A 15,909-nucleotide genomic window follows, 5' to 3' on the forward strand; every position below is an offset into this window, starting at 1 on the left:
ATTAAAAGTCTTTATTCTAGCTTCCATAACCTTTTAAATTGATTATGCTTTTTATGTTAAATAGAACTAACACTTTCCTTAGAGGTGTTACCGCTTTGAAATGAACTAGTATCTTCTTTTACTTTTAATATTAAATTTCGTACTTCGTCTTTTTGTTAACGTCAAAGTACTGAAATCTTTCAAATCATTATGTTTAGAAAACTCAATTTTCTTCCGCAGGTTCGTAAACAGATAATTGATAAAATTGTGAAAGATAGGTAAAACCCATGAAGTGCATAAAAATTTATAGCTTAAAATTGTTTAAAGAGCATAGTGCTTAAACATGTTATCTTCTTTAATCATAAAACTTATTGATAATGTTATGAAAGAACCATTTTTAGTGTGATTGATTTTGTTTGTACGCCATTCAAGTTTTCATATTGTGAATTATTGCTAATAAGACCCATCTTCATACATAAATGGCTACTTCTGTATGTATGTTTGGGGTAATCTTAAAACTACTGGCCCAATTTTAACTACTTTTTCACCATAGATAGCTACATTATCAGGGAGCGACGTAGGCTATAATTTATTTCTAAAGAACTCAGTTTCAAAAAGTTACGATGGAAAGCAGTAAATTTCATGTAATTTCCCCATTAAATTATTAAACCCATTGTTAATGAAATATCGTTGCCTTACAACAGCAATGTTAATAGTAAGCATAATGAAAATTTTGAATCAAGGCTTCTCTGGAGCAAGCATGGCATTTATTACTTTCTTAGGAATTCTATCCTCATCTTGTTTACTAATAATAAAACTGAAAATCTCTCTGTCTGGATCTCTGTGACGTGTCTTGACCGTTCTGCCGATTTTCATGAAATTTGGGCAAGAAATAGTTTGTAGCATGGGAATGTGCACCTCGAAGTGATTTTTCGAAAATTCAATTTTGTTCTTTTTCTATTCCTATTTTAAGAACATTTTCCTGAGCAAAATTATCATAAGATGAACGAGTAAATTACCAAGTTATCATAATATAGAACCATAACATGGCCAAGCGAATTGACGAGAAATTCATCATCCGTTATTTGTAAATATACAGGCGAATTGAAACACCTTTTAATTTTCTACTATTGGCAAAGCCGTGCGGGTGCTACTTGTTTTTAAATAAAACACTAAACTAATATTCTTTACTAATAACAAAGCTCAAGTTTATCTGGACGTCTGTCTCTAGATCTGGGTGACGGGCCAGGCGCCTAAACCTTTTGGTCAATTTTCATGAAACTTGGCTCAAAATTAGTTTGTAGCGTAAGGGTGTGCACGTTGATTTTTCAAAAATTCTATTTTGTTCTTTTTTTATTCCAGTTTTAAGCCTATTTTTTTTACAAATTTGATAATATAGGAGAGAAATATTTCATTCACATTTTTAAGTTTTAGGATATTTTGAAAGCTTGGAATTTTTTGCTGAAGATGAAGTCTGCTTGAAGTTTCTCCAAGTATTAGGAATGCTGTAAGAATTGTTTAGAGAAAACCAATATCGTAGGCTTATCTTAAGCAAGCAAAATGATTGATTAAGCTCGAGAGTAAAATCAAAATTAAAGATAAATGGAAATTATTTTCGAAGCAGAAATTAACTTTTATGTTACCATGGCTACGTCTTTTAGTCCCTTTGATTGTTTCATTACCTTTTTTTAAAACATTTTTTAAGCAGGCTTATTTTGGCGATCAATCTTTTTCTTTTATTGAAACAGTTTTAAATGTTTAACTGTTAAGAGCAAGTCGTCTTCTTTTATTTTTTTAGTTTTTATGGGATTATGTTCCGAAAATTATTGAAATATTGCTATTACAACGTTCTTTCTATGGTGTTTAATTTTGAATCATGCCTTTTTTTGTGTTTTAAGTAATGAAGGGAAATTTCCTTCATCTTTTAAAAAAATTTTAATTCCAGGACTTCTGCTGGTTTCTTTTAAGCTACATGTTCAACTTTCAAATCTGTCAAAAACATGAAGAGATCTTGAAAAAAAAAAAAGTATACTTAACGCATAGCAGACGTTAACTAAATATACAGGTGTACCAAGTAACCTTTTAATTTTCTTCTACGGCCAAAGCAGTGCGGGTAACACTAGAAATAAATAAAGCAGTTGCTTAAACAACTGTTCTATAATTGAAGTGTTGCTTAACTCCTTGTAGCTTGTCGTGAAGTCTCGGTTCAAGAGCAAGTAATTTTAATCTGATTTATTTTACTAATTAAATTATGGCCTACTGACATCAGCTTTCAAATAAAAAAATGTTTTGATTTATTATACAGTAGAACCTCTCTTATCCGAAACTCTCCGTTAACCGAAGTCGGTTTCAATTCTCTTTTTTTCTTTTCCTATTATTATCTAAAATTTTCTCTAAACGAACATCCATTTTTAAATTTTTTCTCCCCACATTTCTTTTGCATGTCAGCCGTTTTTTCCAAACTACGAGTGCAGATAAATAGTTTGGAATTCCTTCTCACTAGCTCAATTCTTGGTATGAGTATACTCTCCCCTACTTTCAAGCGTTCCTGTTCTAAACAAAAACACATGTCATTTCGAAATTTGGAAGGTCATACTGCCGAGGCCCAGAACAATCAAATGTTATTGCGCCGTCTGATTGTAAGCAAGTGCAAAGAATCACCTCTTTTGTAATCTCAAGAGCAGAGAAGTTTTCTTCGCAGCAGAATTTGAAAAGGGGGAGGTCACTCTGTGTCACTTATCCTTTGTGAACCTATTCCAGGAAAAGGGAAAAGAAGGAAAACCCGTTTGCTGTTCTCTGTCGCGTTGGGCTGGGCAGCTGGCCAGAATTCGAAATTTCCCGGAAATTTCGTGCTAATCTGTGGGTTCTCGTTTTCTGCTCCTACATTTTCAATCAGAATTTTCTTGAGTGCTATCAGTGAAGTTGGTAGTTTTGACCTGCCGGGGGATCTGATAGAACTAACGCATTGTTTTTCTTATTTTTGAAACTCATGTTTTCTTCTTTATGATGGCTTCCATTAAGAGAAAAAGAATCGTATTAACCATACAGGAAAAATATGATATTGTAACGAGACTAGAATCTAGTGAAGCTGTTACAAAACTTGCGAAAGAGTTTCACGTTGGTGTGTCAACCCTGAGCGAAATGAAAAGAAACTCAGAAAAAATTAAAAAGTTTTGCCGAGTTTGATATCACGAAAGGTGCCAAATTCCGAAAAACAATGAAATTAGCCGATCATACAGATTTAGATGCGACTTTGTACAAATACTTTGTGCAAAGAAGATGTGAAGGAATACCCCTATCTGGACCAATGATTCAAGAAAAAGCTTTGATTCTCAACTCGAAGCTTGGTGGTTCTGATGACTTCAAAGCCAGTAGTGGCTGGTTAGAGAAATTCAAAATTCGCCATGGTATAAGGCAACTCAATATTGAGGGGGAAAAATTGTATGGAAATGTCGCAGCAGTTGATTCATTTGTTGCAAAGATTGAAGATTTGATAAGAGATGAGAATTTATCCCCAGATCAAATTTACAACTGCGATGAAACCGGACTGTATTGGAAGGCCCTTCCTGAAAAAACTTTAGCTGCGGTAAATGAAACTTCTGCTCCCGGAAGGAAACGAATGAAAGATAGGGTCACTGTTTTAGCCTGCTCCAACGCATCGGGTTCCCACAAGCTTGAACTAGCTGTTGTTGGGAAAAGTAAGAATCCAAGATGTTTTAAGAATGTAAACAGATCTGCTCTTCCTGTACACTATTTAAATCAAAAAAATGCTTGGATGGATTCCAATTTGTTTTCCAAGTGGTTTTTTGATATTTTCGTGCCTGCAGTGAAATCTTGGCAAGAAAAAAAACATTTGAATGGAGCGCTTCTGTTATTCGACAACTGTCCAGCTCATCCGAAACATAACTCTTTAAAATCTGGTAACATCCGGTGTTTATTTTTGCCCCCCAATACAACATCTCTGCTGCAGCCTATGGATCAGGGAGTCTTAGAATCTTTAAAACGACGTTACCGAAAGCAGTTTATCAGAAAATTACTTTTTGAAGGAGATTCTGAATCTGGTGCAATTTTAATAGTTGAGTTTTGGAAAACTATCAACATCAAAGACTGCATTTATATGATTAGTGACGCGAGGGAATCTTTGCCGCAATCGACACTAAGACGAAGTTGGAGAAAACTTTTGCCGAATTTTTCAAGTGGCACAGATGAAAATGCTACTGACATTGCGAAAGATATTGTTACTGAGTTTTCAAGCGTTTTCAGCACAATGAAAGGCTTTGAAAATTGTGGTGATAGAGAAATTACAGATTGGTTGAATTGTGACATGGAAGATGCAGGCTTCCAGTTGCTCAATGATGAGGACTTAATAGCAGAAGTCCGGAATTCTCCAAAAGAAGATGAGAATGATTCTGGAACAAATAAGATAAGTAACAATGATGCATTTGAGAGTTTTGCAAAAGGTCTTGCTTGGTTGGAACAACAGGAACAGTGTGATTCCTATGAACTCATGATTTTAAGAAAACTTCGGGATAGGGCTGCACGGCAAAGGACGGCGAAATTGCACCAGATGAAACTTCCATTTAAACCATTGTAAATTTTGTTCCAGAAATAAATTAATTTTCATTTATAATTTTAATTTCTTTAACAGTAAAAATAGCCATAACAGTTGAACGATGACTCTACATATTAAACTAGATGATTATAGATGAATTCTCGATTATCCGAAGTAGGTTCGGTCCCAATTACTTCGGATAATCGAGTAATTCGAAACTTTTTGTAATCAATATTTTCTTTTTAAGCTGTGTCAGTCTGATTTAAGATAGACTGTATATACATGTAATAACTTTTATCCTTTAAAGTTGCTATAAGACACAGTGATTGCCTTATGTTAAATAATTCTACTGAGCTACACTCCTTCTTTAAATCTTTGTACAAAGGACTCTACTGTGTTTCGAAACCAAAAAATAGTTTTATGAAATAGGAGCCTCATTTGGAATTCAAGGTTGTGATACTGTAAACGATATGAACATTTTTAAATAATTCAACTTTAAATGACTTCTCTCCAAATTAAAATATGAAACATGTTCTGGTTCTTTGAACTTTTCTTTTTGGATTTCTAATCCTGTCCAGTAGTCAAGTTGATGTTGAAAAGACAGAGATCATGAGAAAATGCCTTTATGGCCCGAAGACTGTCCGGGAATTTATTCCTTTTCGTCATATACTTAATTGTATTCATCTCTAATTTATTAAAGACTATTTTTCAGTTTACTTTCAATCATAATCCCTGCATTTTGCTTCCAGTTTTACATTGTTGCCAAAAACATTGAAAACTAATAAGCCATTACTTCCGCTTTTAAATTGTTGTCAAAAAGAAAAATAATAGAAATTATAACATAAATTTTGTAAATAAACTGATTTCGAGGCTGAACATAAGCAATGCAGATTTTGGGCATTGGGTTTGCTCGCAGAAGTGAAAGTGGGCAAGCGTATTTGTGTGGCTTCTCATTAATAGATGGCTGTTTGTTAGAACTTAGTTAATTAAGATAATTAATAGATGGCTATTTGTTCCAACTTAGTAGATTCAGATAAGTCTTCCAGGAGTACATGAATTGGATAACATCAAGTGCTCTAAAAACTCAATGTAGGCATTTCATATAAATGTTTTTGTTTATGTTTTAACGATGTTTTTGGAACTGAAATGTTTTATGAGCTCTTTGCTGTCCTGACTGCAGTTTGGAAAAAGGAAAAATAGCAAAATTAGTTAATTCGAATGTTTTAAAACATATTTGCTGTTTTACTCACATGGGAAATGAAAAAGCTTAATGTTTAAAACAATTTTTTTTACTATACTTGTTGAAAATTATTTTGAAAATTGAGCAAGTAACATGTAAATAAATATATATATATATTTTATTTCAAAGAGTTTTTTCTAAAACAAACTTTAAAATAAAATATAAGAAATGATTTTTAAACATACTTCTATAAGTTTGGTTTCTAAGCTAAAAAGTATGAAATAACATAAGTATATGATTTCTTGATTAAAAAGCACTAAAATACTGTAGTTGATCTTAATGTGTTGATATTTAGGGTAATTCTAAAGCAGCCAATAAAATTAAATTAAAAATTGAGAGAATAGAGTCTGATATACTATTTTCTCTTCGCTTCATTTTTAATTAAAATTTTATTGACTGGTTTAGAAAAACCCTAAATATAAACATATTAAGATCAACAGCAATTTTTTAGTGTTTTAATCAAGAAATCATATACTTATTTTATTTCATTCTTTTTAGTATAAACCAAGCTTATAGAAATAATCTTTAAATTTAAAAATCATTTTTATATTGTATTTTTCAATTTTACCTCTCCTGCTAATTTTGATCATCAAATTTTGCTTTTTGAGCTTTTCCTACTGCCTATACTATTTACAATGTCTATGTGTTGAAATGTGTTCTCTTCTTGCATTCTGAAATCGCCTTTAATGTGTAGGAGAATATTTTTCATTAATATTAATTTTTCACGTGTGTGAAAATAAAATGCAAAAATTAATTTTAACAAGAAAGTAACTAATATAACTTAAATGCCCATCAAGCGACAAAATTGTCTTTTCTGCCTACAGGTTTGAACACCTTAGTCTGCCATTTACTTGAACCTTGGGAGATTAATGATATTCCCATTAAATGCCTGTTGTTTGCTTCAGCTACTGGTCTGTTTTAGGACTTCTGTTTGAGATTTAGTACAATAGACCTCTGGTTGCAGTGCTTGGCTCTTTTGAGCCCCCTTCTCTGTCATTTCATTTCAAGCAACAAAATTTAGATATTGTTAAAATTTTAAACATTCATTGAAATTTAGAGCTTTTATATTTTTCAGTGTATTAAAAAATATTCAGAAGTGGAAAATCTGCTGTAAATTTCAGAAAACAATTTCTTGATTGTTCTCCAGCTACAGACAGCACTTGCCTTCTTTTCCGCTCACTACGAGGGATATCTCTAGTTTTAAAACAGTTGGAATTATGTTGTGGGTTTTCTTATAAATATGTCAAGCAAATTTAAATCAAAGCTATTCTTTCTCTGTCTCGTATGTATATTTAAAAAAATATTTCCAGTTTTTTGTTTCCCAGGAATTTCCCTTTTTAGGAATCTCGTGCCCGATCATTAGTCATAATGTTAATCAAATAACATGTTTCAAAGTTTGCCTGAATTCATTGTCGTTGACAAATTGTATGAAAGTTCAGAAATCTCTTTTCTTGCTCTTATAAGCATGCTTTACTATTTATTTTATTTATTATTATTTTAGAAATTATCAACACATGTCATAAATTTATGTTTAAAATTCAGGGAAGAAAAGAATTTAAGCTTTTTGGAATTAAAAAAGCGTTGTTTATTTTCTTTGTTAGCAGAAATTTGGGTCCAAAATTTATTTTAAAGCAGATTGTACAAATGTGTCCTCAACCCTCCTTAAAATAGTTGCAAAACATCTCATAAAATGTTCTTTAGTACTTTTAATGCCTATGTAACTTTTTTGCATTGAGGTCATTTATCTTTTTAGAGAGAAAGATTAAAAGATAGCTTTGCAATGAGAGAAAATAATAATAATTTGAATTTTGACATCTTGAATTCAAATAATGTTTTTCGCAATTATGAGTGTATTTTGTGTACGTGCGTGTATGTATGTAGGTGTGTGTGTGTGTAGGATGCACCTAAAGACGGTTTTCGCTATAGGAGCAGCATCGTGAGTCAACTGGCCGACGGTGGTGCTGCAGAGGGAGGCGGGGGGGGAAATACAATCATAGGACACCAAAACTGTCAAGTGAGAACAATAAGCAATTGTAATTTCTCAAAATCCCAGCTAATACTATCCTCAAAATGTCAAAGTGGTGATAAATAAAAATAAGCTGAAAATATATGTCCAATTTCATGATTTTTTTTTTTAATTTCTTCATAAAATACAACTCATTTGCTGCAATGTAACTTGTAAGCCATTGAAGCGCACTTGTAGGCAAGTTAAGGGATACGGGCTGGGTTTACTAATCTTGGTTGAAAATTTTCCCAATTGGAGTCCTAAAATGCAATTTTTGCTTACCTTACGTGGCATTTGTGAAGGAGCACAGGAAAAAGGGGTTCTTTCCTCCAGTTTCGAAGTTAAGATATTCAAAAAGTGGAAACAATGATTCTTTCAAAGAGACCAATGACTGCTCAAGAGCTACCGGAAGATCTTAGCATCTCATATGATTCCGTTCAAAGCATTTTAACTGATGAGTTGCAAATGAGACGAATGAGGGTAAAATTTGTTCCCAGATTTTTGTGTGATGAAACGAAGAAAGCTGGTGTTTCGTGAGTATTTCAGCAAAAAAGTGTTCCTGTCGGTCCACATTCACTATACTCACCAGATTTAGCACCACGCAACTTCTGGCTCTTCCCAGAAATTAAAACTGTGCTTAAAGGAAAACGTTTTGATACCAGCGCTGACAATAAGAGGGCCACGACAGAGCAGCTGAAAGCCCTTCCGAAAGATGCCTTCCAGAAATGCTTCCGATCATGGAGACAAGGTTTGGATAAGTGCATTGCTCGCCGAACACACTACTTTGAAGGGGATTAAATCAAATGTAATTTAACCTTATTACTTTTTCTAATAAAAAAATATTCACCGTATTTTTTGATCACACCTCATACGGTTTCGATATTGCACCGCAATAAAAAAAGTGGAATTTAATGTTACACGGTTTTGATATAACTACTCGAATTTTTAAAAAGTGAGTTTTATTTTGATTTTAATTAAGTGTTAAAAAAGCAAAGAAAATAACATTAAGTGAAGATTTTTGAAAACATAAATTTAAAAAAAATAGCAATCCTGCCATGCTAAGCACAAAAGCTTTATCTGAAATTTTTATCAAAATAGAATTACGGTCACCAGATGGTTCTTTGTCACATATTTCACCTAAATGCAACGTTTTGTGGTCAGTTGTCAATGGGATATATTTTTTAAAAACAACCTGAAAAAGTTGCACCTGAATCAAATACATGGCAGAGCAAAACTTTAAATGGCAATTTCTCATTTTGTACTCGGCTGCAGATACGACTTTTGCTCTTAGCACGGCAGAATAGTAATTTAATATAATTTTTTCGTTACTGTTGCTCAGACAAACTTTTCTGTTTCAGAAAATCTCTATTTTTTTGAGTGTGTGTTTTATTCTTTGTAAATGAAGTTACTCAAGTTTTTTCTTTTTTTTTCATGAACGTAAATAATATGTTTTATTGGAACGAAATTTCAGCTATCATAAAATTTTACACCTTAAAACTTCACTTCAATACAACACTGTACACATTGCCTTGATTGACATTGTATCTGACTTCGGTGAGAGTCGACCTTTGCCAATTTCTATATTTCACGGTAATGAATACATATAATATTTATTCATATACTGTGTTTTTTTTTTTTTTTTTTTTTTGCTGTAGTACTGCTGTTACAGATAAATAGGGGTAAGGAGCTCTTTGGGGCTAGTTGTTCTTCAGAACAATTTGCCTCACAAAGAAGGAACAACTAGCCTCACATGCACATATTCTTGAAAAATTAAATTATAGGTTAGATAACGAAACGTAAATCATTTCATTGCAGTATTTAGTTTGCACAATTGATATTTACATAAAAACACCAAAGAATTGAACATTATCATTTACAGTTCATCATAAAGACCGAAAAGTTCAAAAACGAAAATATTTACAAAAGTAGATTAGTTATGCATGTTCTTAGTTTTAATATGCCGTCCACCACTCTCCTGGATAATATTGCTGCCATCAGTGTGCTGCAATAATCCATTTTACCAGCTATTTACAAAATACATTTATCTTTTTTCTTAATTGAGCAATTTTAAAGGGAACAGTTTACCCGCGGAACTTTTTGCTCTGTTCTCCCGTACTATACTTTAAGAATTTGAGAAAAAAAAAAGTGGTTGCTTGAAAAACTTCATGACTTACTGCATGTCAAATAGCAACAAATCAATAGATAGAGATCGGTCATTAAGTGCTTTCTCAAAAATCTCAGCAAATAAGGACCACAAAGACAAACAGGTTAGAAATCTTCTGTTTATGCACGTGTGAACCACATGATAATAAGACGAGCTTGCTCCAAAAAAACAGACATCAAGAGATATTAAATAGAAATTCAAGTTACGATGCAGTTCTCGAAAAGTTCGACACGTTTTACAAAAACAAAGAGAAGTTTCAACCGACTCTTCAAAAAGTTCATAACAGACCAAGGGTTGAGAGGGCCAAAAATGCGTTGAAATTGGATACAAAGTGGGTTAATGGTTTTTTTCTTCTGATTAAAAAAGATTTACTTAGGGTGATCTAGATCAGGGGTTCTCAAACTGGGTGCCGCTAAGGCCCCTATAGTGGAGGAGCCGACGTATCCGCCATTTTGGAGCAAACTTGATCCAGTACGTCGCAGCGATAGCGTTGCTGCTGATGTTTTAAGGCCATTCTCGTCTTTTTTTTTTAATGTAGCATAGTAAAAAATCGCTAGATCGTTACTTCATCTTCATCAGAAAGTCTGATGATCAAGCGTTATCAACAAGCAGTTTTTAATAACCAGACAAATGTTATTACAGAGGAGTGATGTAAAAACTACCTGATTTTATTATACATTAAGTTTTTCCTCTACATGGTTCAGTGTAGATCACTAGTTTTTAAAAAGAGATTTATTGTTCTTGTAGCCTAATTTATACAGCTGGCGAATTCACTAAGATAAATGTCACTGCGTACATTTTGGATTTTTTTTTTTTTTTTCCTGTTATTTGATAACGCATAAAAGAAGATTATTGGCCGTGTTTAGCATTCTTAGAACTTTGCTGTCCTTATAATATGACACTGGAGTATTGAGTGGAGGATATGATCACATGCTGCACGTGCATATATGTATGCACAAATTGTGCCCATGATGACAAAAAAAAAGAAATGAACGAATTATCAGTTGCCCCGACTATGACAATTGATCTTTTTCCTTTCCATGAAAGTAAGGTAATTTTTAGTAATATTTTTGAGGTTATCAAATGTGGTTTACTATACAGTGATATTAAAGACTCTTTCAATTCGTTTTAGTTTGGTAGTTTTTGTTTTTAACTTTGCGTGAAGTAATCTTTTCTCAGAGAGGAGTATGTTTCTAATAAATCTAAATCTCTTCTTTGCTAAAACTCTGGAGAAACACAATTGAAACTCAAAATTTCACTTGCTTTTATTTATTTTTTACTTTTTATGAGTTGTCTAAAGAATATGCAAAAGTTGTAGTTTCAATCACAAAGGAGAAATGCATTAGATTTTGAACCTTTGGTTAGCCTTATTTGGCGCTCTTACCTAAATAATAGAAATGGACTAAGGTGCCGTGAGGAAATTCTAATTCTTAAAGGGTGCCACTAGTCGAAAAGTTTGAGAACCCCTTTACTGTAGCGACTAGCAGAGGCGGACTGGGTTCCGCAAGAGGGTGCCAACCTTGGCCTCTAAAAGACGCAAAAAGAAAGAACAAGAAAAAGAAAACGATAGTACGCAGGTTTATGCGTTTAAAGAAAATGGGGAAAAAAGCGAAGTGATCGCACAGGTTTGGGAGTGCAACAAAAAGTAAAGTAAAAAAGCTGCACAAAAAAAAAGATAAATAAATTTTTAAAAAATAATGATGAAAAAGGTGTTCAGACTTGAGGGCACATCGGTGAGCGTGCCACTCCACCCCTGGTGACTAGATGGGGTCTAAGTAGCAAAAAGGGTAGAAGTAGCAAAAAAGCTAATTCTGGTACAATCTCAGAAGGAAAACATCTCAAAGCGTACATTTGCAGGTGACTCATTAATGGTTTGAGGAAGTTTCACAACGGACGGAAACTATACCAATATGTTTTGTGCTGGGCAGAATGAATTCTGAGAGTAATGTTAATGTTCTGAGCAATACTTTTTAGACCAAAATCATCGTTAGTTACGAGTTTAAACTCTTTGCTCCAGCAGAATAATGCCTACTTACATGTTTCTCAAAATCATTGCTTGATACTTATTTCGTAAAATTCTTGTACTGACCGGACAACAGGCTCGATAAGTTTAAGGGAAACTTAGTGAGGCATTTGGCACCCGAAGTATAAAAGAATGGTTATTCAGTATCGAAACAATCCAGAACTGATTTTCTCTACCGAAAAAGCCAGGATGAAAATTTCCATGAAAGTTCTTCAACTTCCATGACGTCAAGACTGATAAAAGTGATTGAAAAAAAGGGTAGTTTTGATTACTACAGTTTTTTTTTTTTTTTTTGAGGGCAAAACGCTCTTTGTCCTTGTATAGTTTTAACAATGACATTTTTAAAGATTAATCACGGCAAAACATTTATGTTTCGTATTTTCAAATGTTCTGCATTTCACAATGATTCCTAGCATAAAAAGTCATTTTGTGTGATAGTTTCAATGAAGTATTTCAGAAATAATTTTTTCTCTGTGCAATTTTTCTGCTGTCCTTATAATTCTGACCACCACTGTATACTGAAGAATGTAGGGGTTTTCTATGCTCCAACAAATGAAGTCAATTGAAAAACTATTAGGGCTTCAAACTGGTCCCTTTTTTAGGTCCTCCCTCCCCCCCCCCCCCTCCTTCACTCTTTTTTTTTAATTTTTTTTTCAATTTTTATCTTTTTCTTTTAAAATTTCAGTTTAATTTTAGATTTGTCCTGTAACCTCTTTTATCCATTTGTATTTCGTTTTTTTTTTCCTTGAAAAGGAGGAGTGTTGAGGATGTGTTGCTCATTCCCCTGCCATGTCAAATGTTTGGCTAATAAAGGAAAAAAATAAATGCTTCCGGCTCCATTCTTGGTAATTATTATGTAAAATGACTTCCTAAATTCAAATATGACCACCGTTTCCCCCCATCACCCACCATTCTTGGGAAATACATTTCCCCTATTTCATAGCCATTATTTTGATTTGGAGGGGAAAGGGAGCATTATACACTGCTCGACATTGAAAATGCAACACCAAAAGAAGGAGTGTTCAGAAATTTATGCAAATTTTAGAATAGACGTACATTGCTGAGTTATATAAATGATGTGAAATGCGCAGCCCTCCGACGAACGTGAAGTAAGATATAAGGGAAGGAACTTGCAAAATGGGCAATATTCGTGTCGTTATTTCTGACTGGAGAATTATCGAACCCATTTTGTTTTTGTCTTGGAGGATACGTGTAACACGAGAGAATGCCAGGCCGACGTCAACGAAGGCACTTCCAGCAGACAGACGATTTTACGAGGGGTATCGTGATCGGACTGAGAAGGGGAGGTTGGTCCGTAAGTCAAATCGCAGCTGATACCCACATGAATGCGAGCACGGTGCATCGGCTGTGCCGAAAATGGTTGGAACAACGAAATGTGGCAATATTGAGGGGTGCAGGGGCAGCCAGAGTGACGCATCCACCGACAAGCTGTTGCAGACCCACCAGTTCCTTGTTCCTCGATTCTGCAGCAGGTGCAAGATACCCTGAATGTTCCCGTGTCAACCAGAACCATTCCCCATCGTTTGGTCGCCGTGGTCTGCAATCACGGCGTCCGCTAAGAAGACTGCCATTGACCTCACGCAAAGACAGCAACGTTTAGTATGGTGCCGAACTAGAGCGACGTGGATGACAGAATGGCAAAATGTCGTGTTCCCAGATGAATCTTGCTTCTGTTTATCCAGTGATAATCGCCGCATACGTGTGTGACGTCGACGTGGAGACAGATCTAATCCGGCAGTAACTGTGGAACGTCCCACCGCACGACAACGTGGCATAATGGTTTGAGGCGCAATTGCGTACTATTCCATATCACGTCTAGTTCATATTCAGGGCACTATGACGGTCCAACGATACTTGGATAATGTGCTGCGGCCGGTGGCAATCCCTTACATTAAAGGGCTACCTAATGCAATTTTTCAGAAGGATATCGCCCGACCACACAGTGCTCGCATCTGCCAACATGCTCTCCAAGGCACACAGATGCTTCCCTGGCCACCATACTCTCCTGACCTGTCACCAATCGAACATGTGTGGGATGTGATTGGACGTCGTTTGCAGACTCTGTCCCTGCCTCGTTCAGAAGACGAACTGTGGCAAATGGTTGAAAGGGAATGGAGAGCCATCCCTCTGGACACCATCCGCACCCTTATTGACTCTATGCCTAAACGTGTTTCTTCGTGCATCGCTGTCCGCGGTGGTCCCTACATCCTAATGAGCCGACGCCGTTCTCGCTCTGTATTCTGCCTATTATTTTGAAATTAAGATCATTTATTATTCCTTGCTGCCTCTGTCTTTTTTCCAAATTTCATCACTTTCTGACCACTCCTTCTTGTTGCATTTTCAATGTCGAGCAGTGTATTAGCCGTTCACATTTTTATGAAGGGATATTCGGAAAGCCTTATTTCTTTAAGTTTTGGGAGTTGAAAGTTAGATTTCGTTTTTTCTTAATCATAAGACGCCGATAGATTTTCTACTACATTTTGTCACACAAATGTAGGTATTCGTGAGCAATTCTACTGAACAATCATTATATTTAATATCCACTACTGCTTAATAATAAGACTTCGCAAACGGCAAAAAAATTATCTTGAAGTAAAAAAGCTACGTTGCGAATTATTGTCGTACGAATAGTAGTACTGTTTATTTTGTAGTGCAGAAAAAAAAATTTATGCCTCCACATTTTAGTAGGGGAATGAGGGGCAAAGTGAAATGGTTAAGATGGCTTGAGTTTTTTCAAAATGAATAAATCGGAAATTTGTTTTGAAAATTACAGTACATAAAGAAAACACATTGTATTTTATTAAAACTTGCGTTGAAACAACATTTTTTAGCTTTGGCAGTAAAGTTGAGTCTTCAAAAAAAATTGGAAAAATTTTTTTTATGAGGCAATGGGAAAAATAAAATATTTTTCTAATGAAATATTTTTTATTCGATTATAAAACATATTTTTGATGAAAAGAATCAGTAAATAAAAGGTTGAATGAATAAATGAAAAGATAATGAAACCCAATAAACAAATAATTCGTCTGGTCTGCTAATTCTATATTAGCTACTAGTTTGTTTCGCACTCTTGGCTTCCTTAAGAGGTTTTCCATCTCCAGCTCAGTCACTTTCCTATGCCGGGCTGATGAGTGCTAATAAGCACGAAACTGCAGTCCTCGGCTGGAAATGACTGAGCTGGCAGCGTATTTCACGTATTTCTGCTTTAGCCCTGGCTAATGGGCGGTAGTTTACTGAATATACCTTGCCTCGCGTTCAATCTTCAAGTTGAACCGAACCATTGCTTCGGTCACTCTTCTGGTCTGCTAATTCTATATTAGCTACCAGTTTGTTTCGCACTCTTGGCTTCCTTAAGAGGTTTTCCATCTCCAGCGCAGTCACTTTCCTATGCCGGGCTGATGAGTGCTAATAAGCACGAAACTGCAGTCCTCGGCTGGAAATGACTGAGCTGGCAGCGTATTTCACGTATTTCTGCTTTAGCCCTGGCTAATGGGCGGTAGTTTACTGAATATACCTTGCCTCGCGTTCAATCTTCAAGTTGAACCGAACCATTGCTTCGGTCACTCTTCTGGTCTGCTAATTCTATATTAGCTACCAGTTTGTTTCGCACTCTTGGCTTCCTTAAGAGGTTTTCCATCTCCAACTCAGTCACTTTCCTATGCCGGGCTGATGAGTGCTAATAAGCACGAAACTGCAGTCCTCGGCTGGAAATGACTGAGCTGGCAGCGTATTTCACGTATTTCTGCTTTAGCCCTGGCTAATGGGCGGTAGTTTACTGAATATACCTTGCCTCGCGTTCAATCTTCAAGTTGAACCGAACCATTGCTTCGGTCACTCTTCTGGTCTGCTAATTCTATATTAGCTACCAGTTTGTTTCGCACTCTTGGCTTCCTTAAGAGGTTTTCCATCTCCAACTCAGTCACTT

The 15,909-nt window shown here is 35.0% G+C and overlaps 1 protein-coding gene across 1 annotated transcript in view; it reads right to left on the reverse strand.

The window, feature by feature from the left end:
• LOC129222660 (uncharacterized) overlaps window positions 1–15,909 on the reverse strand; it is a 516,294-nt gene that overhangs the window by 377,775 nt on the left and 122,610 nt on the right. The gene's annotated exons all lie outside the window — the stretch shown is intronic.

Source organism: Uloborus diversus, chromosome 5, assembly GCF_026930045.1.
Source record: "Uloborus diversus isolate 005 chromosome 5, Udiv.v.3.1, whole genome shotgun sequence".
NCBI classification, from domain to species: domain Eukaryota; kingdom Metazoa; phylum Arthropoda; class Arachnida; order Araneae; family Uloboridae; genus Uloborus; species Uloborus diversus.